We start from the raw sequence: 25,507 nt of genomic DNA, 5'->3' as shown, positions 1-25,507 counted from the left end.
TCCTCCCCCCCCCCTTCTTTTCTCTTCCCCTCCCTATGAGCAATGACCCCCTTTAACTAACGAATTAGGAGCTGCTCCTGCAGTTGCAATTCTCAGTTCAGCACTTGGCAATGAGAATCAAACCAGGGCTATTTAGTGCAGCGTTAAATGGCCCACCACATTAGCCCCCTGGCATGCTAAGCTATTAGGTTGTTTTACTGTTGTTAAAGTTACATTTGTTAGGTGGAGTTGCTGCTCCAACAGAAACTTGATAATGTGGGAAGAGGCAGACCAGCCTGGTGTCTTGTGGATGTATTGTGTGGCTATGAGAGACGAAAGTTTCCTTCTCTCTCCATGAGGCTATTACAGAGGAAAGTTTTTTGCTTTGTTGCAATCAAGTGATCTTGATTGACCATTACGCTGTGGCAGGGAGCAATTAAATCATTAGTTGTTGCTCCCCTGTTCCTCGGTCAACTCTCAGCTGGGCTGTGGCAATGTGGCATACCCTGGCAGGCAGCTTCCCACACTTTTGGAGCTCCAGGTAATATCAATTTTTGCAGGCTGTGTCCTCAACGTCACTGGCTATGGCTGGTACACTCACCTCGTCCCCTGGACTCCTCACTGTGTCTCAAGGGAAGAGCACTTCATGGGGTCATTTTCTGTTTGCAGATGTTGGGCTGACATGAGGACCTCTGAAGAACTGTGGCTGCACAACATCCCCATAGATTCCAGTAGCTTGTGCCTGCAACACAATGCAGCCCAAGAAATGGGTCTTTCTGAGAAATACTTCAAAACTCCTTCAGAACAGGCTGTCATGAATGAAGGATTCACCATTTTCTGCTATGAGTGAAAAAGGGGTATTTTGATCTTGCCATCAGGGCTGTCATGAACATCCTGAGCACAGTTCTTGTAGCTGCAAAGGATGCTTATCACACTGGGAGGCAGGATTCACCCTTGGCCATGAACTTAATGTACAAGTGTAGAATATTAACTAGTATATGCACCTTTGGTTCAATACAGCATGCTTGACTTTCCAATGCTCATTCTGGGTCTTCGTCTAAAAATAGTATTACTCATTTCCTTATTTAAGGAGTCTGCTGTCTTATACTCTGAATGAATAGGTAACTAAAATATTTAAAAATATATATATTTAAAAAATTAAATTGTTCCATGGGTTAGAGCGACATGCACAGGAAAAGAAAATAAGGGCAGCAAAAGGAATTATTTAGTATTTGAGCCTCAAATACTAGTTTGAATCCTGAGAAGGTCAGCAAAGTCCTCCATGTTCCTGATTTCCCTCCAACTCACTGAAGGTTTATGGACAAGAGGTGATGGAGTAACATCCTTTTGTTCCATTTAGGCACCTATGTTCCACGGAGTCAACTGTAGGTGCAGGAGTTTGCTCAGCTCACTTGAGTGATGTCTTTCTCTTTTTCCTGGGTTTTGTTTGTTTTTTTTTCCCCTTCTTACTCATGTTGCAGTGATTTGCATCTTTTCTTTCCACAGCAGGAATATTTCTCTATTGCTGGATACAAAGATATTATAAAGCACTGACTGTTTCTTAGGGGCAGGAGGGGGAAATCAATGCACCCATGTGAAGCATCATTGTTTTATTTAAGTGTAATGAAATGGGCAGCACAGTCACAGTTAAGGCACCCTGTTGCTGACGTGACTGGGGTAGGCAGGGACCTCAGCTGCTAAGCAGGGATGCTTGGATGCGCCACAGGGTTTCAGAGAGAATCCCCCTGCAAAGGAAGCATGTGCCAGTATTGTAGAGTGCTTGTGCCAGCCAGCTTGCAGGGTTGATTTGGCATTTGGTGTATTGGTAGCGGCTGCCAGTGTGTGTGGTGGAAGAGAAGGGAATAGACAAGAAAAACACATAGGGGTTTAAAATAAAAATGTAAAATTATTTGCTTTGTGCCATATGGACTCCAATATTTTGACAAAACTAAGGCCAAAATTAATCATGCCAGGTTAGAGTTTTAGTTCAAAAACATATGTATAACTGTCCCCCTAAGTGTGTATTTGAGTTACCATTTTCATACAGAAAAACCTTAACCTTTTCAGTTTCTTGTTCTCTGCTCCACTACCAATTGCTCCACCCAGGTGAACTTTCCCTTCTGTGTAAAATTTTAAAGTAGTTCTTGCTTTTATTGGTAGTTTCTTAGTTAAATGTCAGATTTTGTTGATTTTCTTTTTAAACATTTTTTAGAAGGTTTTTTTTTTCTTTTCATGGAACTAAATGGTTTTTAATAAAAGCTGTCTTGTGTCCAGGCTGGACTGTATAGTCAAAAAGAATGGACTCAGGGACAAGAAGAAGACCAGGAAGGAAGAACCAGGACCACTAGTAATGATTGGAGAGCCATTATGTAAAGGTGGAAGTCCATCACACCAGTCCTGCTTGTCCTGAGGACGATGCTGTCTCCACTGCATCTGTAGCATAGGGATATTCAAATCTGGAATTCAAGTTTAGAAATAAGAGAATGTGCCTAATCTGTGGGCTTTAATTTACAAAGGAGCCATTCTAAATATTTATAGGAATATGACCTTTTGCGCAATGCAAACCATCGATTTTTTCACCCTAATTTTTCCATTGATCACCAAGCATCTTGTTATACCCAAGCATATTATTCAGGCTTACCCTGTATTAGGTTAAAAAAAAAAAGCTTGTCCATGCACTGAAGCACAACACAGTTCTGCGTTAGTTCCTGTTGTGGGCACTTTGCTTCACCACTAAAAATGCCATATGGAGTCTAGCTTAATCCATTTCAAAAGCAAAGCTAAATCATACAAAGGCACTCCTGAAAAGGAATAAGGATGAGCGTGGAGTGGAGTTGTTCTCCATTAGTTTTTCAGGGCTGGTTTGTTACGTACATAAGTGCACAGGATGGCATCAAATCTTGGAATATCCAGTTTTGATAGAGTTCAGGTGTGACTGAATTGGGTATTTTTGTTCATCCCACTATAGAGATATGAATTAGATATGAAATTCAAATATAGATCTCTATCTTTTTAAAGTTTGGAAATGTTCGGAGGCAGGATTTAGGCAATCTTTAATTCATGTGAATGTAAGCAATACTGTGACTGAGAACAGTAAATATATCTCTCTCTGTGATTGATCTCAAGATCAGCCTATCTATTATCATAAAGCCCCTTCTTTGAGAGCGGGAGGAGGTGGGTGGAAATTTGAAAGAACAAATTTAAGCAACTGGTTTCCTTTCACTTTTAAAACCAAATAGTGAGAGAGGCATAAAAGAGCCCCAGTTTGGATGGTAACGAAACACTGCTTTGAAGTTCTATCTAAACTGCATTTCTTGTTTTCTGCTGTCGCCTGTAAGACTCAAAAAATCGGACAAGCAATGATTAGTATATAATAATGTATGTTCAAATAGCTTATGGTATTATGAAAACAAAAATTCAAAAGGCCAATATACTGACAGTTAAAATCTGTCTAAGGGGCAATAGGAGGGAAACTTCACAAAAACAATACGCTGATTGCATGCAGCCACCCTGCCGAGTCAAATCTTAAATAAATTATACATACACGCTGGAGCTGAGAAATGAAGCAGTTTAAAATGTTCCTGGTTCTGTGCTTTAGGCAAAGCCTACATCCTACTTTGTGTCCTTAAGGAATCAGACGTGTGGTCTGTTGATTTGAGTACTCTGCCACAGTAACTGGGCATTACCAGGTGTTTCAGAGGCTGGTGGAAAAATACAGCTTTTTGCTAGATCAGATATAGGGAGAAGTGTGGGTGATAAACAATCTCTCTTGATTCTATGATAAGGAATCCCTTTCTCTCAACTGCACCGCACCCCCACAATCTTCTCCACCCACTTCTAAGATATCTTGATGAAGTACTGAGATGTTGCATATTTGGGTAGAGTTTTTTTCCACAGAAACAAATTTATGCATCCAAAAATTCAGTTTCCAGGCAGCTGAAATTCTTCAGGAATTTGGGTCAAATCTGATAAGTAATTTCAGCCAAAATAAAGATGAAAATAAAATTCTGAAGATCAAAATGATTCATTTCAATACATGTGAAAAAGCTTTTTGATGGGATTTCCAAGAAGGCTCAGTAACTATACAGCCTAGTGAAAAGGACCACTCACAGGCACAAAGGAGATCCATGTTCTTATCTTCTTTCTTCCTAAATTGAAAAGTCTTGAATGTAGTTTTTCCTCTTCTCACATCACATTCTTAGGCTGTATATATGTACACACATGCATACACGTTCATGGAGCAGGATGCTCTCTGTGAAAATAGGTAACTCCATTCCACTCTCTCTGCCAACGAATGTCTAAGTGTTTATGCAAAGCTTTGACTGGAAAGTACTACTGATAAGCAGAACATGATGTTCTACTGGTTAAGGTAGATACTAGGATGTGGTACGCACACAGATCTGTGCTTCAAATCATGTTTTATTTAAATTCTGGTGCTCCTGATCTTGGTCAGTAATTTAATCTGTAAGATACAATGGTAAGGAGAGTTTGGCAGCAGCACATTGTTAGCAAGAACTACTTTTAGACTGCTGGCAGCACCTTCTTTTTGCCCAGTAAAAATACCCTTAAGCCACAGCTGTTTCTACAACTCCACTTTGAACAATGGAAGCTAAGGTTTGGACATGAGCTAGTAGAAATAACTCAGAAACCTTTTAACGAACGTTAACTGAGTTTGCTCAGTTTTTGTGAGTTTCTTGGGATCAAATCATACTTCCTAAATATCAACCACCTAAACCCCACATTAAACAAAGGAACAAAGAAAATTTTATATACTACTCAGGAGGTGATGTAGTTTTGGTCTTTGGCTAACAGAATCAATCAAATCACTAACTATAAACCTAACACAAGAGGATGTGAGCAAAACATGCTGCTGTTCCAGGCCTAAGTGTGCTGTTATGAAACTCTTGCTGTTCTACCAAAATCCCCTTCCACAGTTTCAGAGTTAAATCACAGTGAATAAAAGCAAAATTTGGCCCTCACTTTTGGCATACTATTGGTTACTTGCTATATTTTTATCAGATTTGTTTGCTAGAATAGATACTACTTTGATCTTATTTTTGGAAGTGTATTTCAATATTATTTAGGCACATAGAGAGGATAATGTGTCTAGCTTTCAGATAGCTTATTACCATTCAAATACTCTGTAGAGAAATTATATTAAAAGAAAAAAAAAAAACCCACAACAAAACCCCAACATTTCAGCTTCTGACTCATTTTAAAGGGAGACTTAACTCTAAGTAATCAAAATTGCTTTGGTTGTACATAGCAGCATTAAAAGCCTTGTCCGCTACTTGAGTGAATCGGCTCCAGTGAAGCAGCCTTGCCCCCTCATGATGTGATCTTGCTAGTGCTGTTTGTCATCATTGCTTGCTGTTCTCAGTCTAACTGTGCTGCTGGTGCAAATTAATGGTAATTCGTTATGACACGCTGTGTCCTTCCAGTGGAACAACAATATGGATCTCATACCACCTCCGCCCTTCCCTCCTTCCCTCCCCACACCTCCTCACCTCCTAGATCCTTTTCTCACTTCAAGATATCACCCCTGACTTAGCCTTCCAACTCCTAGCTAACTGATGTGTCAGGATGGTGTGTCAGGCTTGACTGATGGATAGCACCCTGTGCTCTTCTGCTGACACATTATGGAGACATGTGTCAAATAAAAGACAGTGCTTTCTGGTGGCTCAGGCAGTCTCAGTGCTGATGGAGGACTTGTACTTCAGGGGAAACCTGTGTGTCCACGTGTGTGATCATCCACCACCACCTGAAGCTGAAGAACTCTACCAACAGCATGCTCCAACAAGCAGGAAAGATCAGTGGGTAACACTTTAAATCAGTTAGCTTCCGAATGTGGAGTTTTGGTGTGTGACTACTGTACTTAAACAGTATTAGTTATTATTAATTCATTAAATTTCTGCTTCCATTATGACTGCAAGAAATTGCCTAAAGACAGGAAGCATTAATTGGGAGCTCAGAACTCAAGAAATCCATGCCTTACTTTTCCTCACATTTCTGTGTCATTTTTGTGACAGACACTTAAGCTCCCTTTAATAATAATTTCTACTCATCTTTGGGTTATGCTGTCTTTTTGATATATTAGCTGTATTGTGAGGGCTGTCTCTTGCTTTGTGTGCATAGAGAGGTTCTTACAAGGGAGCCCTGATTTCAGCTGGGGCTTCTGTCCCAGATTCTCAGCTGGTGGAAGTTGGCTGCGTGCCACTGAAGTCATTAAGTGTATGTGAAAGGTCTATGGTATATCGTTGTTGTTGTTTACATTGCTGGAGAGGGGGATCTTAGCTAGCGTGAACTTAGTCCATATCTTAGAGGATTAACGTTCAGTTCTCAAAGATACACCTTCTTTTCTCCCATCAGTTATTTTCATTTAAAATGAAAATTTTTTACATGAAAATTGAACTTTTTTTTTTTTGTTGTTTGTAATATAAGCTTTGAAACAAAATATTTATATTTCTGGTGGGGGAAACGAGTTATTTTCTGAGGGCAATGGTTTTTAGTAGATGTTTTGACTTAAAAAATCAACCCATTATAATTACTCAATTAAAAAAAAAAATACTTTGGGGAGGAAGCACAAAAAGGTGGGAAGTGCAGATCAAACCTTAGATTATTTGTCATCCCTTCACCACTCTCCCCCTCCCCCCCCCAAAAAATCATAAGAATACAGAGCTGATTAAAATCAAGGTTGTGGCTTCAGGTTCATCCTACCTAATGTAAGGAACTTTTCTGAGGTCACTAGATTTGAACATTGTCATCTGAGCCTGCCTTTGTACTTAATACAGGGAAATGCTTTGCAGCAAAAATGTTTCAGCCCCTACTAGGCCTTTACAACCCATACAGCTGTCTGTCTATCTCTGCTGGAGCGATCGCGGGCCAACTTGTGTTCTTAACCCATGCAGTTGAATTAAGTTGGTTTAGTCACCACTTGCCAACAGGTCATTGACTCTGGAATGAATATTTTTTTTTTTTATCGATAATAAAAGGTCCCCAAGATGATCTGTTATCACTGAAATATAATGTAGATCCATCTACAATGCTATTCATCAGTAACAAGGTTAATGCCATTACCCCCGTTACACAGAGGAGAAACCTGAAGCAAGGGAAATGACTTGGCAGAGGTGAACCAGGAAAGATGTGGTTCCACCCACACATACACACCCCAGCCTGGTGGTATTTATTAGGAGAGAGCAAAAGCAAAGTTTTCTCTAACCTTAAGTCCTGGAGTCATGTTAAACTTTCAGCTACATAAGTTTTTTCCCCAGTGGATTCAAAGCTTGAAGATGTGATTTCGAACAGTTTGAAGCCAAGTAAATAGTCTCCTACAGGAGTTTGTCCTGTTCAAACAGGAGTACAGGAGTTTGTCACTGTACCTTGTTGCTGATTTTGTGATTTGGGGGTTTTGACAACAGTACTTCCAAAATCTATTGCATCCTAAAATATGTCTCATGGTTGTATGGACTATTTCATGAACAAGACTAAAGGTAAATATTTTGAAGGCTGTGTCCTTGTGGATATATCATAGAAGAGGAAGAGGCTGGGACTCCTGACCACACAGAGGAAGGGTTGCTTGCCTTCTTCGTGTTCCACACTGTGCCCATTTGGTAGCACCAACACCAAGTTAACTGTTTTTTAGCCTAAGCTCAGGGATGTCTCTGCTATATTGAAAGAACTGCTCAGACACACAGCATATATGTATCTGGCGATAACAGCCAAAATGACTCTTACAGACATTGCAGGATCAGTACTAGAGGTAAGGATAACTAATCTATCAAATGATTTTGGGAAACAAAATCTTAATTTGCTGCTTCAGAAGGATAGAACTGTTGAGGTATTTAACCCTTTCCGAAGTGTCTTACCGCCTCTCTGTCAAAAGCAATGGCAAAAATCCTAACTGGTTTCAGTACTGCAGGATCAAACTCCAGGTGCTGTAGGGCAATTGCATACTCAATGCAAAGAATTTGGGGGGGTGGAACTGGGGAAAAGTATCTTTAATTTAGAGTCTATATAATCATTTTTTATCAGAGATTTAATTTGGTTAAGTTTAATCAGGTAGCTATTGTATAATTTAAATGGCTGATGATTGTTATTTGATAATAACAACTTATATTTATATAGTGCTGTATATCCAAATTTATATAGTGCTGTATACCCCAAAGGGATCCCCAAGGACTTTAAAGACTCAACAATAAAATACACAAGAAAGTAAACATTAATCACTATTACTAGAAAATATAAGGATATTAAATATCTGTCATTCTGTGACTTTCTTCTGCTCTCATTTGGATTCATTAGCCAAGCTCACTCAGAGTGCAAATGGATTATTAGTGGTTCTGCCATATTTGATGTAAGACATTTTCAGTACAAGTATTGTAGTGAGAATAGAGAAGGGTAGAAAAGGGTAAAAAACCCTTCTGAGGTTGCCTACAAAATCAGCTTCCCTCATGCAGGTCACTTAAGTGGGTTGTTGTTTTTGAACTCTGTTGAACTCACTTGGATTCACCCTTTCTTGTCTGGGTGGTAGTTGTACTGTGCTGAGCTCTGTGAGACTGGCTCCTTGTTAAATGGGAGGAGACTAAACAGGTTATCTTTCAAATGCCACATGCCTACAACATCAGAGTGGGAAGTCATATAGCGTATTGTACAACCTGTGCTGTTTTCATACATAAGTCTTGTAATAATTTAAACTTCAACCCTGTTATTGCCATTTTTTGGTTATCAGTGTTAACACCTCACTGAGGTGAACAGAGCAGTTTACACTTCTCAAGTTGCTTTTCCAGGCTTTTATAGGTTCAAGTCCAAATTCCTTCACAGAAAGAGTTGTTGAGCATGGGAATAGGCTGCTCAGAGAAGTGGCTGAGTTCTACCCTTGGAGGTATTTGAAAGACATGTAGATGTGTAGATAGGATTTGGTTTAGTCATGGACTTCAGTAGTGTTAGACCATTGAGTCCCGGTATTAACTTTAAGAGTCTTCTCCAACCTTAATGATTCTATGATTCTAGGTGTCTAGCTTTGCACTTTCTTTCCTTAAATGCATAACGTCAATGCTGGAGAAAAAGGTGAAAGTTTGAGGGATGTTAATGTGTTGTATTGTAGCATCTCGTGTAGCAGTATCTTAAAACTGCAGGTGGGAACTGGAAAATCCACTGCAGCAGGCACTTCATGGGCAATTTGCATGAGGGCAGTACCTGCCTTTGAGAGATCACTATCTAGGACTTGAAAAACACAAAATTGAGAATCCCAGAATTGTTTGGGAGGGGAATCGGTGAAGTGATGGGACTACTTCCAGAGTAAAGTCTTGCTGATCACCAAAATAGAGGAAGGAAAGCAGATGCTGATTTTGTGGATGGTTAATATAGGTGGCTTGCTTTGTTTTTTTTCTTTTCCATTGTATAATAAAATCTAGATGAACTTCAGATTTCCAGAACCCCAGAAATCCTTTTGAATTATAAAGTTTTTTCAACTGTTGAGACAAGTTGTTTGTTTGCACCTAAAGATATACTTCTACTAAACATAAATTAGGGATGTCAGAGTTCTTAGCCATCGAGATGATTTTCAGTTTCTGAAAATATTAATTTTCCTGGGCTTTTGGCCACAACATATAAAAACATTCTACCTTGAATAATTTCTTCTTAAAATCATAATTATTTCACGATCTCAGAGCTTTTCTTTAGTTTCTGTTTTGACACTTAATCATTGTGTGAAAGGTGTTTGCTGATACTGCCTTGTTTTTCAGATTTGTAATGAAGCATGAGGGATTTTTACATTTTGTGGTGAAAGTTTTGCATGGGTCTTACTGTAAATCTTTCACAATATCTTTAATTTGTTTATTTTTGGGAGATGGAAGAAAGGGAAATGGTGACTTACAAAGAAGTTTTCTGCTCCATTTCCTCTATGTAGCAAATGATAATTCTCAAGTACAAATGCTGCTACATCCAAGACACTAAGCTCTAAGTTCTGGTCATAGGTACATGCACTGGTGGCCTATTTACTAACCTGTATTCTGCAGAATTTTTTTTGTAATATACTTAAGAGGCTAATCTCTGACTAAAGTTGAGCAAACATGCTGAAATCAGTATGCACGTGGAACTTTCTGAGGTTCCCTAACACAGTGTTTTGTGTCATATCTTTCTGATCCCACTACAGCCAAGCATTGGTAATCAAAACCCATGTAACTCCCAGGGAAATGCTATAAATAATGCTATAAATGCTATAATAATAGGTTGACTAATTGCACTTGTGATCATTAGGTCTTGGAATAGGATCCAAGTCTTTTCACTCATCAGTGATACACAAACTAGTAGAAGAATGTTAGTTGGACAGTGTTTTGTGTGTCATGCTATGTTCAACACAACCCTGTTATAAATGCACATATATGAAAAACATATGTGCATATGAAAAACAAATTCACTTTTTATATGGAAAGGTGTAGCTTTTCGCTTACTGCTCCACAGCATTGTAGGGAATTTCTCTCTTGTTCTCGTCAAAGTTGCCTTATATTTTGAAAAGTCTCGGTAGATCCTATTACAAAAGAATCCAGACAATGACATTATCTTCTCCAAAAGGAAATTGGTATTCTCCCTCGGAGGGACTTTAAAAAATTATTTTATCATTTATGAACTTAAAGAAAAAACTTTTAGTTTTATCAGTTGGAATTTAAGGACTGAATTTGTAATTGCTAATCAAAATCTACCTGTAGGAGCAGCAACTAGACAGAACCTCTTGTTTCACTTGTTTAAACATAAATCTCTACAATTTGAGATTAAATAGATTTACCTGGGTTACTAGTAGTAGCTCTCTCTTCTCTGTGCCTCGAAGGCTATCTACTAAAAAGTGGAAAGATGCATGCATATGTGTGTGACAGAGATGTCACAAAATGTGACTAGCTTTGTTGCCAATATCATTAGAAATGGGTGGATTTTGTGGAATGGAAATGAAATGGAGGCTGGATGGAATAATTTTTTTATTTGTAGTGAAACCAGGTAATATTAAAGTTATTTGAAATCCCAGTGGTAGGGACTTAGGTACAATGTGATAATTGCAGTTATTTCAGAAGGAAATGAGTAAATAAAAGTAAATAAAAAGTAAATAAAAATAAATAAAAGGTAAGACAGATTAACTCAAGTCACAGCCTTTACATTTTGTTAAAGTTTGTGTTTTTAGAACAGAGGCAGAGGGTACCTGACCTGAATGTCAGTGCTCTAGTGAAAGTTTCTGAATGAAACTAGTCTGTGTTTGTGAAAGCATGAAACTGTTAAAAAGAAACTGCCACTTTCACGCTGTCACATATAAAACTCATGAGCTGAGCAATGAAGTGTAGAAAAAGTCTCCATTGTTTGCCCAAGAAAAACAGTGCATGTGTCCTAGTATAAATGGCTCTGGGTTTAGTTTTTATAGCGTTTGGTATCCGTCTGTAAGATTCAAATGAGAGATGATATAAATGAGAACATGAAAGGTCTAGGATTTTGTTATGAAAACTTTTTTTCAAAATACTTCTGCAAATACCTTTAAAATGTTGAAGAAATACATTAAAACTAATCTCAAGAATGGGAAACAATTGGGAATTATTATTACTGCAAATCCTATAAAGCATCTCCTTGTATATTTATAGCATGCAGAAAATAAAAATAATAGCTGATTAGAAGTCTTGACTTAGAGCTCTCTGTTCCCTCTCCATATTGGATAAATCTCCTACTGATGGATCAAACATTTAATCAATCTACTAACATGGCCTTCAGCACTATAGTATCTGAGTGCCTCCCAGTGTTGGAACGCTCAATAATGCTTGGTTTTTGTCCAGTTACTCTGTACTCCTTAATTTGATTTTGTTCTTAGTTACATTGATGTAAATCTAAAACTACTCCATTGATCTTGATGGAGCAAGCCAGCATTTATGAGCCTGAAGATCAGAATCTAACCCTCCTCCTGCAATTCCCCAGCTATTCTCAAGTTATACTAATAATATTTCTTGGAGTTATTAATCTGCTCTCTCATTTATTCTCCCTGTTCCTGCTTCATCTTTTTTTCTTCTGCTGCTTTGGGTATGATCCAAAGTCCACTGAAATTGCTGTCAGTCTTTCTATTGATTTCAGCTAACTGTGGTTCAGTTTCCCATTTGCTTCTCTCTCTCTCTCTCCTTTTTCCCCCCTCTGTAGGCCCTGAAGGTTCCTGTGTGAGTTTGTGTCTGTCTAAGTAGAGAATTCTAATTAATTAAAGTTACATGTATTACTACAGTTCTGTGAATAAGCACCTTGCTGTATTGGGATCCTAATCCCCATCTTTTCCTTAATACTTAAATTAAGGAAGCAAGGAAATAAGAGTATTTCCTTAGGAAATACTTTTTACTAAGGAAATAATTTTCTTATTTCCAAGGAAATAAGAGTATTTCCTTGCTTCCCTCAGTTTAGTTTTCCTGTAGTGAGATCCCCCCTCTCCTCCTCATGCTGCAGGTCTTGCTCTAAGGTTCAGCATCTCATATTTTAGGGAGACCTTTGCTAAGGGCCTGACCTGAATTTGTGGAAAAATGATTGGAGAAACTCCACTTACTTCCTTGAGATTTTTTCTCAGGATAAAACTGAATGTGAATAAAGTTTTGAATGAGATGGTTGTGGCTCTTCCTTTGATATATTTTTTCTTTTCTTTCTCCTCCCTGCCTTCAGTGTTGGAATCAGAAGAAAATAAAAAGAAGAGGAATTGAGAATTTAATCTGGGAGACTTGGCAGGTAAGACATGTGTTTTCTTACTTACTGGCAAGGTGGTTCCAGCTGGGCTGGCTCAGCTCTGAGAGACAAGGCTGGCCCATGACCTGCAGAGTCAGGCTGAGTTCTGTTTTCCTTCACAGCCTTTCTGCATAACCATGGGTAAATGCTTCACTTTGTTGGTTCCTCACCTGCAATGAGGGCAGAACTGCTTCCCTGCCGTGGAAAGGGTGAATTGAGAAATGCAATAGAGGCTGGAGAATAATAATCTGGAATAATAGGTGGCAGCATGTACTTGGACAAAGTTGGCCAGTTCAGGGGTGACAACTGTTGTGTGGGCAGCTGAGCTGGTGTTTGCATAACTTCAAGAAATTCTTTACTAAGGTACTTGTGTGATATCTGTAACTTTGTTGTGTTCTCTTCTTTGAAGACTCATTTGATTACTTTAGTCTCGTTTCCTCTTCTACATGGTTTTTAAACAGGGTGGAGGTGGAATGCAGTATAATCAAGATACAACACTTGCTCTCATATAAAAACTGTGCTGAAAGGACAATAACAACTTTGGAAAGCCAAGCATTGCGGTTAAGAACTGCAGTTTCAAAGATTGATCCAAGGGGCTTACTTGAGATACATCTGGGGACAAAAGCCACAAACAGGCTACCAGTTTTTGAGCCTTCCTCTGAACCTTGAAGTGCCAGAGTGCTTTTTTTCAGAGAAAGAGCTTGAAGAATTTTAAACATAATATTCCTTAACCTTTTTATTGGAAAAAGTTGTACTGTTTCCAAAATGCTCAGCCTGCGGCCCTCATGCATCATAGATAAATCAGCCAAAATAGCAAAATATTGGCAGGGTATGAACAACTGCAGGTAGTTGTTTAATAGCTTGTGTCAAGTAATCTTAATAACAGGTGTAGCTACTGATCCAGTCAATTATATAAATTGTCCTGCAATCTTTTCTGGATTCTTACTGAGACAAAGCTATTGATACGCAAGATGTGCCTGAGTGAAACTGCAGTACGAGTCACTGTGACTGTCTTAAAAAACAGAGTTTATCCAAGCAGGCAGTGACTGATGTATTTCTGCTTCTCTGCCTCTCTTCATAGCACGCTGTAGCAAGAACCCTTGATTTTCCTCCCCCTCCTACAAATTTGTGAGAATACATTTCAATTTTAATATTCAGTATTCCAGAAGATGTAAATAACACCAAAATAAGTATTGCCCATTTGAAATTTCCTGCTGGGTCCACCTATCATGCTTTGTCTTACGTGGGGATAATAAGGTCTGTGGCAGCGAGTGCCCCCCTTACTCATCTGCACAACCTTTAGCGTAGCACTGTTGTACTGCTTTTTGGAGGGGGATTTTAGCAACACATCACATGAGAAATACCTAACTCCTGTGGTTGAGAGTTTGCAGGCACATAGACCAAGCTTGGCCCAAACTCGGAGGTCAAAAGAAGTTCGTGGCTGATAAAACAATAAATCATTTTCTAATCTGAAATAATTTGGTCCCTAGCCCTTATGAGAAGACTTATCAGTGTTAACTAAATGGCAGCATTGTAAAAACAGATTTTCAGTTGCAAAACTTTTGGTCTGAGAATGAAGTATTTGTGTTTTCACTGCGTATGTCACTAATAGACCTCTATGAAGCTCTACATGAAGATGATTAGGGATGAGTTGTTTGGTTTGGAAAAATTTATCTTCTGGGTTTGGATGTTTCTGTTGTTTTAATTTGCGAGTGCTTTCTTGAAATTTTCAGAACCATATACTGGCATCTGTTTCTTGCTGTGAAGTTACATTATCTCCAAGCAAACCAGTGAAATGAATCAGGCTGTCTCCTTATGTGTGCTGGGTCATATGTTTAGTATTAAAGCTCGGTTTCTGTGCTATTTCATAACAGTTTAGTAGTCTGCTAGGAACTGGTAGTTAAAGTATGGCAGACTTGACATAATTCTTCAGGCTCAGCCTCTGTTTCCACTGCCTTTGATCAGGATACATTCAACTCTCAAATATTTACAATTTTTTTTTTCCCATGTACTCCTTTTGATTTTCATAGCTGTGCCCTTCCACGCAGCATGAATAGTAAGTGATTTCTTATTACAGTTCCTTAGCATATAACCATTATGTTACTGTAAACTCTGATCAAATTTGGACTGTAAGTGGCAGTATGAATAGAAAGACACGGTTTTCCCTACAAAGAGTTTGGAGTTAGTGGTAACAAGTGACATGGAAAGGTGGAGAAGACAACTGTCAAAAACAGCATGTTCATGTATATACAAATATATGTAGAGATGTATATATCCTTGTTTACCCCTGCAGTTTAACTTCATATTTAAAAAAAAAAATGACAGTAGAAAGATTAATCTCAAAAAAAAATTGAACCATGTGGCAGAACGTGTCTTACTGATAGAAATGAAAAGCAGAGATCGAAACAGGGGGGATGATGGTATTTTTTCTGGGTAGGTTGTCTTAGTCATTAAAAACAAATTATTCAGCCTTTTCCCAAATAAAGTTAGAATTTTTATGACTCCCCTCTATATGATTTTGATAAGAAAGAGTGGGTATTGGTACAGTTGCAGAAATTTCCTCCGCACAGATGCGGTAAAGCATGTTAAATCTGTAGTCTGCAATTTGGACACCCACTGAGAGTGTAGTTCTATGAAACAATGCGAAGTTTGTCTGAGGTTGCATGCTCACCTCAGATCTTGCTTCTAGGTTGGTAAATTCTCATTATACTCCCATTTTCTGTTCTGGATCTGGTTTCGGTCAACCTGAGAATTTGAGTCTGTTTGTATGGCGACAGTGGGAAGTGGACTAGGAGAAATTGCTGTTACTGTATTACTTCCCCTCCAGAAAGTCTCAAAATGAAGCCAACTGCTAAATTGGTAATCTGCAAGCTCACAATATTTGCATACATTTCTGAGTGTGGCTGTGAGAGGGAGGAAGCCCCTGTTCTTGCACACCATTTGTTTTCTGTGTCATCCTCAACTTTGAGATCTGGCTCTTTTATTTGCATGGAGGCTCTAGTTATAGTTTGTTTTGTGCTAGTTTTTGTAACCAGGACTTGTTTGCAAGAGTGGCTGGTAAGTGGGGTACCTCTGTGTGACTGAATATTTGACTCACCAGGTGTAAAGGAGCAAGTCCAAACATACTGTGATTTTTCATTGGAGTGTTCATATTTGAGGGTGATTATGTCTTTGTGGATTTCAACTGCAAGAACAGTCACCTAAAAGAATGAATTAGAATGAATTTATAGCACTGAAGATACTTGGGATAAAGTTCTTATCCTTTCATTTTGCACCCAGCAGTATCTCAGGTAACTGAGAATCAGTGGAGACTATTCACAGATTACACAAGCTAAAATAATGCGCATCCTCCACTGATACATCCATGAAAATGGGATCAAACAGGAAGGGGTAACTAAAGAAGTTGAGTGCACCTGAAAACGTGTGAAATGTCCTTTCACATGACCCATTCTGACAACCAAAAACTATTTGTTTAAGTTTCTCTTCCTAAAAAAGTTTCAATGCAACCAAGACCAGATATTTTTAAAGTAATCCTGATGGGTTTGAGTATCACATTATGTGGGATGGGTGGAGATCTCTTGCCTAAGCATCACAAGCAATGAAAATCATGTGTCTAAGGAATAGCAGATGACTGATCAAATGTGACCTCTTGCTAAAAGCAGTGTTGCTAGGGAAGCTGAGATGAGATTGAGAGCGCGAAGGTGTCACTAGAGTCTTGGCAAAATTAAATTAAATGAACAAGTTGGTTTTTATATGTGTCCTGTACATGAGTACACTTTAGGTGCATTATTTTCTTTCTGAAAACTGGTTAGTGGGGGTGAATCAGTGTTAAAAGCTCAAGCATTTCATTCAGGCTTCCCAGTGGAAAGTCCTGTTGCTGTTTCCAGTCCTGGTCTGCAGGATCTCACCTGCCCTGGTGTAGTTGAGCCCACTGAAGGGCAGGGTTTCTGAAAAGCTTTGCCTTTCTTTGGCTTTGAGGCTTATGTGTGGGTGTTAACTTCTTGTTCTTCTTTTTTTTTTTTTTTTTTTGAAAGGGGAAATGCTCTTTATTTAGGAAAAATAAATTGGTCAAGAGCTTTCCATCTGTCTGTGCATGTTTAATTATGCTGCTTTCCACGGGGAGGTGTTTGTCCAGTTTACCTGGAAGCAGTGTGTATCTGGACTGTTTTTCAAAGGTCATGAGTAAGTCTCCTTCTAAAGCTGGCATGGTGTTGTGGGCACCTCAGAATCTGTCAAAATCAGCTAATGAGCATTTTTAATGGTTTCCTTTAAGCATCATTTAAAAGTTAGTTAACAATCCAGCAAATATCAGCTTTCAGGAAAGCTTCTCCAAAATACAGGGCCAATGAAATGGAAAAATCCTGCTTTCTCTCTGGCCAGTATTGTGATCTTTTACAAAGCTCCAAGAAGGTTTTGTCTCCTTTTCTGCTTCCAGTAAGATACCTGCTCAACAGAGAAAAGAGACCACCTTATTTAGCAAATTCAGTTCTGAAGTGTAAGTAGCATTTGTGGTGTTTGCTCATGTGAAAAATCATAGGTTTTTATTTCTAGAGTTTTAGTCACTTTAAGGAAAAAAATGTTAAACACAGAGGAATCTAACTATGTGAATAAGTAAGCACATATAAGCATAGAAAGATTTAATCAAGCAAATTAACTTGCATAATGGAAGGATGTGATAATGTGGATGCACATGCTTTTCACATGAAAAACTTGATGGTGATGGAAAGAGTGACCAAACCAAGCTTCAAACTGAGCTCCCATGGGGCTGATAAGACCTCCACCTGAGGCTTATAGCTGCAGCCACTGGTGCAGGTGTGTGTTTGCTCCACGGCTTCTCTGGAAGGAGAACCTCAGATTTCAGTGCCTACACTTGGTGGATCAAAGTGCATTTAGACTGTGTCTTCCTCTGAGAGGAAGCAAGATCTACCAGAAAGTTATCTGGATGATTTGTGTTGGTTATCCACCACATAAACTCACCACAGAGTAGTTCACAGTTGTTATGCCATTTCCTGATATGGCAAGGGGAACATCCAAGGTTGAGTGCAAGAGAAGGAGAACAAAGAAATATTGGGCAAGAGCTTACAAAATAATTTCCTGTCGGAAGACAGGATATCAAGTGAAATGTTAGTAAAAGGGATTTCAGATTTTGTTGCTGCTGTTGTAAGCACAATTATAAGCTTTCCAGATTAAGTCTGACCCATCATCCTGAAATACCATTGCCAGTTATCATTAGGAAACCAAGTGTTGGTAACATACTCAAATGTACAGCAGACTTCTGGCTCTTCAGTGTCTGGACCAACTCCCAGTGTTAGGAACAGGAGTCAAATGGTCATCCTTTCTTCTGTGTTAACACACACCCCACCATTAGCAATCTGAAGGCAATTTTAATAAAACACGTAACCCTGCTGAGCTGGTCTCAGAAGATAAATAAGCAGTGTAGAAAAGAAGCTTTTGTTTAAAAGTAATTATTTAAACTATGCATTACAGGTAATTTTCCTTTACCAGTAAGCAAATGCTATCAGAATTTCAATAATAGCTTTGTGTTACTTATCTAGATGACATGATATTGTCATTTCCAGGAGCCTAAAATGCTGTTTTATTTTCATTTGTGTCAAATATAAGGGTAAATGAGACCTGAATATATATATTAAAAAACCCATGGGTTTTGTGTAATTTTCTGAGAGCAATATTTTTTTTCAAACCTTTTATAGTAAAGTAACAATCTAATGATAGTTTCATAAAGTGTGGACTTCAAACAGTAGGGTGAGGAGCATCTTATTTTCTGTTTTGTGTAAACATGCTACGTTTCACAGTTGACAGAAAACACAATCTTTTGAAGAGGTTTGTCAACAATAACTGTAACAGCATGGTAATTTTATAATGTACATGCAGACGTAGCCAAACACTAAGTGCTTCAACCCATATCTAGCTAAGAAAAAGCAGAGGTGGTGTTTTTTACCCAAGAGATTTTTCACTTTCAGAAACTAAATGAAAAGCTTAGCCTCTATGTTTCTTACTGTCAGCATTACTTCTACAGTGCATACCTCTTTAATGATCACAAAATAGTTTGTTATGAGGAAGATGAAGCAACTAAGGGAGGAAGGCAACTAATTTTTTCTTTTCTTGAAGAAGTAACATCTCAGTATCAGGCCTTTACCTGAGAGGCATTTTGTTTCAATGAAAACTTTTCCATTATTTTTATTCTTATTACAGATATTTGTACGTGTTCTATTTCACTTATGGATTAGGGAGGGATTGCTACTTTGAGAGTTGATGGTCTGAAGCCCTGATTGTGCAGCTGAGCTCATGTGGGGCTGTCCTCTGTGATGCTTGACTGCAGCCTCAGTTTCTAGCAGAGAGCTCTATGGTGTGCTTTGGCTGCAAGAAGTAAAGCAGAAAAGATACGTGAATGCATTAAGGGCAGTTTTCAACCAGAATTTAGGCCTAAGTTCTGCCTTATCCCTAACCTAGTGTTGTCCTATTGGATGTCTCTAGGCCTTTAGAAATGCCTAACCCGTTGAAAGTGGAGGCCCAGGGATTAGGTAGATTTTTAGATCATTTACATCTGGCTGTAGTCTGTCTGCACCAGAGTTTCCAATTACCCCAAATGGAGAAAATAGCATTTCCTTACTTCAGCAAAGATTTGTGAGGATCAATGTGTTTGAGATTGTGACAGTAGGATATATCTGTAACTTACATAGGTAATAGATCAACTTAAATACTTTTAATAAAAGCAGGCACAATAATTCATTGCTCCGTCACAGGAATATTGTGATGCTTAGTGTTTGTGATCTATGTGAAAGGGGTTGAGATCTTTTGATTAAAAAGTGATATTGCTATAGCTGTGTGAATTATGGGCATGCCTTTTTCCATGCTGAGTTTACTTCTTGACATAGCTGTGGTGAGCAAAAATTGTTGCTCCCCTCTGGAAAGTTTCACCCATTTCAAGCCATGCTGCCCCTCACTCGGCTTTTTCCCATTTCTGCTGTCTGGGGAGAAGGATGGTGCCGAGGTGGAAGGCAGAGCAGGCAGCCAATGCTAGGCAGGGGTCTTGCTGCCGAAAAGACCGTCCGATAAGAAGGTACTGCTGCGACTTGGAGCTGGCAGGCAGAAATCAAAATGCCACCCCTTGGCTGTGGAAAGAGCTAAAGATTTGTCTCCAGCAAGTGACAGTCGCCAAGGTACTGTCGCCCATTTTCTAATTTTAGCGGGAAGGCTGGCAGGGATCTTACCTAGACAGACAAGTGCTGTTTCTGCCTGGGCCGATCTGCTGCTGCAGGTCCTGTTCCAAATTGCTCGGCTCGATGCCTCCCCGGCTTTTGGGAGGTGGTGTGCTGGTGGGAAGGAGAGGGGAAACCCCTACCCTTTTCTCAGAAGGCTTGTGAAAGTTTTGAGCCTGCTTCAAGACAGTAAAACTCATACCTTATACTAGCTGTCTGAAACAAAGTGTTTGTAGGAATTTTATAGTAACCCAGTGATTGATTTACAAAGCCTGATTAAAGTGTCTGTGAGGGTTGCACATGTACGAGAAGCTTCTGTGTGTCCTCTCACCTGGTGACTTTGGTGTGGTTCCAGTACAAAAGCAGAAGTGGTTTATAGGGAGTCCACCAAAGGGGAAAGAGAGAAGGTCTTCTCCCTTCCAAAGTGACTGAGGCTTGTGTGATCATTACATAGCAGTTCTGTCAAATTGCTCTGGTTTTGACTTTTGGTTTTGGAAATAAGTTTCTAGGAAACGAAGGAGTCTGAAATAGTTGTTTGACAACTCCTTTCTTTGATTCACATGTCACCTTCACAGCTTAGAGGCTGTGCTCTGCAATGCATTCACCTCTGCCTCTTGCAGAGTGGCATAATATTCACAGAATTGCTAGGAACTTCTACAGTAGGGAGCTGGTTGTTGTTTCCAGGTTGGCCTTTATTGGTACTCTAGCCATTTCGATGGTCTTGGAGCCCTTTAGAAAGGGAGGTGTGGTTCAGTATAACTGTTTTTCCCTTGAAGAACCCAAGGCACGAGAAAGAGGTGGCAGAAGGTTTCAGCAGTATATCCAGGAGCCAAAGTCCCCTTCTGGTGTGTGGCTTGGTGATGCACATATCCACACTTACAGCTGGAGGCTGCCTGAAGAAAGGGGCAGCTCTATTCTGCCACCCTTCTGCCCTGGCCATATGCTCCTGCAGCTCCTCTTTGCTTGGTGCTGGGCTCTTCTACCGCACTGTTAGCCCAACCAGAAAGTTTAAGCAGGCAGAAAACTGACTTTGGGAAACAGTGAAGCATTTTTTATGGGGGTTTAGCTCACTGAGCTGGTTCCTTGTGAGCTCAGACAGATGCCAACAAGGCACTGTTTTAGTACAGTCTTAAAAAGCAAACACAAAGTGACCTGTCACATTTTGGAATTATCTATAAGGACACCGCAGCTAATAGTGTAGCTGTACTTTTCTTCAAATAGCCCATATTTACATATGATCTTAAGTTGAAGAGAGCCTATTGCCATATATTTTTACTGCACTATTAACACTAGCTTTTATTAATGTTTTTCATTCTTGTAATAACAACATGGCCAGTATTTAGCTGTTCCGGGCATTGCATAGTAACTGGGAGGATCCTTTTGTCAAACAAGGCTGGAGATGGACAGTACAGAAGAGCTGATATTTATTGCGTATTTTAAAGATTATTTTCACCATCTCCACTAAAAGCTATACTTGCTCCAAGCACATTTTATTTGATGGAGGGTAAGTTCTGCCATTTTGAGGGGGGTAGTTTTTATTTATAATTGTGAATGTGTTTAGCCACATGAGGCTGTCAATCACTGAGATGAAAGCCCAGTGGGATTATTTCTGTAAGTGGCCAATTTCCCCACCCCTTCCCTCCAAATCAAGGACAGATGAAAGGTCATGATTAAAACAGTGACTTTTTTATTTTTTATTTTTGCTCCCTAAATTGTAAGTAACAGTTTGCAACTGTTTTTTTACTAAGATGTCAAAACTGTATTTTATCGTGGGGAAAAGGGGGAGGAAGAAAATTATAAGTTCTTGAAAAAGCTGGCAATTTTCCAAATGGTTGTGTTGAAATTTATTTTAATTATTGTACTTGTGTCAGTTCCTAGCAGGGGTAAAAAGGGGGGAAATAATTCACTACAGTATTACGCAGCTATGGATTAAACAATTAACGGTGAACCTCTGTATCCTATTAGTATATTTGAATTCATTATTTCAACAAATTGTTTTATGAGCCAGTGACTAGTGGATTTAACCATTTATTTTGTAGTCAAAACAGAACAGAAAAATAATTGGCTTGCTGAAGCACATCTTTATGTGTATGAATCTATCCATGGTATTAACCTGAGAGTCAAATAATGCAGAATGTCATTAGGAAGTTATTTTGGTTTTCTTATGTGCAGTCAAGGAACAAAATGTTTGGGAGGGTTTTGGGAGCTAAAGACTGGTGATCTTTGCAACAACTACCATCCCTAAAAGTGTTGAGGACTTTGGTACAATCAGAATTTCCCTGGAAAATATCTCAGTTGGCATTGTATGTGGTGTTCCTCTTCTCTCAAATATGTGCTAACCTCTCACGAGTCAGAAATAAAATTTCTTGACTGATCATGACACATAGATAATTGCCAAAGTAAATACTTTTGCAAGCAATCTGTGGGCTCAATTTTGTGTGTTAGAGCTATTAACAATGACCAATTACAAAGACATTCTCAAGAAGTACAACAGGGCAAATTATCTAAGTGCATGAAGATGTCACTGCTTCTCTTTGCAGTTCACATTAGAAGTGTGTTAAGACCCTCATGATACCCTCATGGAATCTGGGCCAGATGTATCTTCATAAATATTATTTATGTTAAATATTTTCTTCTCAAATTAGGCATGAAACCAAGACACTGTCTTTCTCTGTCATTAGGTAACACATTTATCTTGATAAAGAAGGTAAAATGGGTAACATTCTAATCTCAATAGCTTCTGGTTTTCCATTTACTGTTCTTTTTCTACAATGGTATGGTTTCCTTTTTGTCTTGAAGAGTCCTGTGCTTTTGGTAACGTGATAAAATGTGTGTCATCTTCCACTGCCACAAGGGATATGTAGTCAGATACTTACTCCATCATTGACGATATGAGTGCTACAAATAATACTGGGTGACTTCAGCCATCTTTACACTAATATACAGTTAATCCACAAATTTGATAATGCACAGGGCCCAAGAATTAGATAGAGTTGACTAAAGAATGGACAGTGAAGTGAGTAATTTCTGGGTATAGTTTATAACTGCTAAAGACCTCTTAAAGAAAGGTCCTGCGATTGATATATTTGTAGTTTATATGACCTTTTTTTGCCATTTTCTTTCATTCTTCTATGCTGAGCTGTTGCGAGTTTTACACTTAGGTGAAGAGCTTCCTTTTTTTTTTTTTTCGTTTGAGTAGATGAGCAGAAGGTGATGGTGCCAACCTCCTTGCAAACTCTGAGATTGGCTAAGAAAATCTACTATTGTTTCTGGTTGTGGTTTGGCTTTTTTGTTTTTTTTTCTTATTTTCTGTGAGTATGCAAATACTTCTTTGGTAGTCTATTTAAATTGCAAACAAGATGCTGAAAGAACTTCCTTAAGTGTCTGTGGTGGTTGGTGGGACTGACAGTGTATTCTGCTGCACTTCTGCTGCTTACTGTTCTCTTACTTTCCGCTTCTGGGTGAGTCACATAAATATCTAGTGCCAAGCTGTAGGACTAAGAGTGTAGCATGGGATAACTATTCTCAGGGTTTCTTCAAAGCATCAAGGGTGTTGATGTTGCATATATGTGTTGCTGTGAGCTGTTTATCACTGGGTGCGTTGCTGGGAAGGAGGGGTAGAAGCAGAGGTGTTGCCCAGGCTGGTTATGAAGAAAGGCGCTCTCTTGTTTCTTCTCCTACTTTGATAGCCCAGATTCGCTAAAAATAAGATGTTTCTTGGTTTAGCTCTTTTAAACTTGATTTCTTTGTTGACCTCTTTTCAAATGACAGAATGAAATTAGGGGGATGTGGAAAGGGGGAAGGTTTGGCTGCCAACTGAGGGGAATATTTCAAGGGTCCTAACTTTCCATTGTACATAGGTAGTGCAAACTAAAGGTCTGCAAGACAATTGATGTGAAGAAAAACACATGGATATGGTGTTGGGAACATTTGCCCGGTGTGCCTGTATAAAAATATAAACAGTAGGCCATTTAAAGGGGTGAAAAGGAGTGGCAAAAAGTAAATTTTTACATGCACAACCCTTTCCTTCCCTTTTGGTACACGAGAGGAAAAAAAGACAATTTGTTTCAGAACCTTTTCTGTAACTCTGTAAAATGATTTATAGACAAGGTGTGCTGTATACAAGAGCTTTTACTGGCTGCCCTGCCAATGAATTAGGGCCCTATTCTACACTAGAAAAAAAATTAAAATAATGTTAGCACTTTCTTTGCAGCCATCCCAAGCTTCTGTGGTGCGGAAGTCTAATGTAAATTCTGGCTGAATTGAACCCTTATGGAAGCGGTGTTCAAACAGCCTGTGAGGAGAAGAGAAACCATTCAGGCTGTGGGCCTCTGCATGCTTCAGAGTCCTTCCATCATTGCTATAATTCTCTGCAAGCAAACTAATAAAACTTCCTATTGACTTACACTTGTGTGTGCTTTGAGCAGTTATTTACAGTCTACCATCAGCAGATTAAAAATCAATTAAAATCCATAGAAACAGCCAAAGTTACATACTCCTCTTTGCTGGTAAAGATTTTTTTGAAAGATTTTACATTAATACTTGCTGCTTGGTATTATGATAGATAATGCTAGATATTACAGTAGATAATGCTGCTTGGTATTATGGTAGAAGATAATGAATCAGATTTAGGCAAAGTCTATGCCCCTTTAACTCCACAGATGTGTGCATCTTTAACTTTATGGAAGCCCTGCTAAGAGCCTCTTATCCTCTCTGCCTCCTGCCCCCTGTAGAAATAAGAGAATTTATGCAATTCATTTAACTGAAATGGAGATGTTGAAAGCCTTTCAATACTATCATGATGGATGCTATTGCAAATGTGTAGGGAAACAGTAATCTTAATGATAAAATGGCAAATTTAATACCAGTACATTAGAATGGAAAGTGAATTTTAGTACCACTAGCACATTAAAATAAAGGAGACTTTGATTTGTATTCCTGATTTTCCATTGAAGCCCCACAGATTATTTTGGTTCCATCCCACAATTCAGAGAGGGGCTGCATGGTCTCAGGGAGGCGGTACTGGGCAGGGATTGCAGAGACCTAGTTCTGCCAGTGACCTGCTCTGGGGGATTTCGGAGTGTGTGGGGTTTGGTTTTCTTCTTGAGTTTCCTCTCCATCTGTTTGCTTCCCATTCTTTGCAAGTCTAATCTGTTTATATCATTAAACTCTTAAACATAGTGCTTCTTTTTCATTTCTTTGTAGGTATATGCTCCAAAGACTAGAACAAGTATCATGACTATTCAGTGGCATAATAATATTATTCATATGTAGACTGGAAGGATGTAATCTACATTTCTAATTACTGTTTTTATTCATCCTTTCTGTTTCGTATCTTAGTGCAACTTTTATCTTAAACAAAATTTACAGTAACTAAAGAAGCCATGACTTCAGTGCACTGCAGTGATATTCAGGTATCAACCACAAAAGGCAGTGCTGATTAGCAAGACTGAAAGCCCACTGAAAAATTGGGGGAGTGGAGGGGAAAGGCACAATTAAGGTAACTTGTGCAACCTTAATTTAGTCCTCCTGTGGGTGTGCATGTTGGTAGACTGCTCTGTTTGATAGAGCATGAAGATTCT

General features: G+C 38.9%; 1 protein-coding gene across 7 annotated transcripts in view; it reads left to right on the top strand.

The window, feature by feature from the left end:
• SOX5 (SRY-box transcription factor 5) overlaps positions 1-25,507 on the top strand; it is a 643,908-nt gene that overhangs the window by 181,010 nt on the left and 437,391 nt on the right. For all 7 annotated transcript variants that reach the window (XM_057405230.1, XM_057405225.1, XM_057405229.1 and 4 more), the window contains exon 3: positions 12,646-12,708. The gene's annotated coding sequence lies outside the window, so the exon portion shown is untranslated. The remainder of the gene's footprint in view (positions 1-12,645; positions 12,709-25,507) is intronic.

The sequence above is a fragment of the Pezoporus wallicus genome, unplaced genomic scaffold (genome assembly GCF_028554395.1).
Source record: "Pezoporus wallicus isolate ANWC-B61680 ecotype Strahan unplaced genomic scaffold, APGP_CSIRO_Pwel_v1 contig_6789, whole genome shotgun sequence".
NCBI lineage: Eukaryota > Metazoa > Chordata > Aves > Psittaciformes > Psittacidae > Pezoporus > Pezoporus wallicus.
Note: the sequence above shows the minus strand (reverse complement) of the source record. Positions and strands in the feature narration are given on the sequence as shown.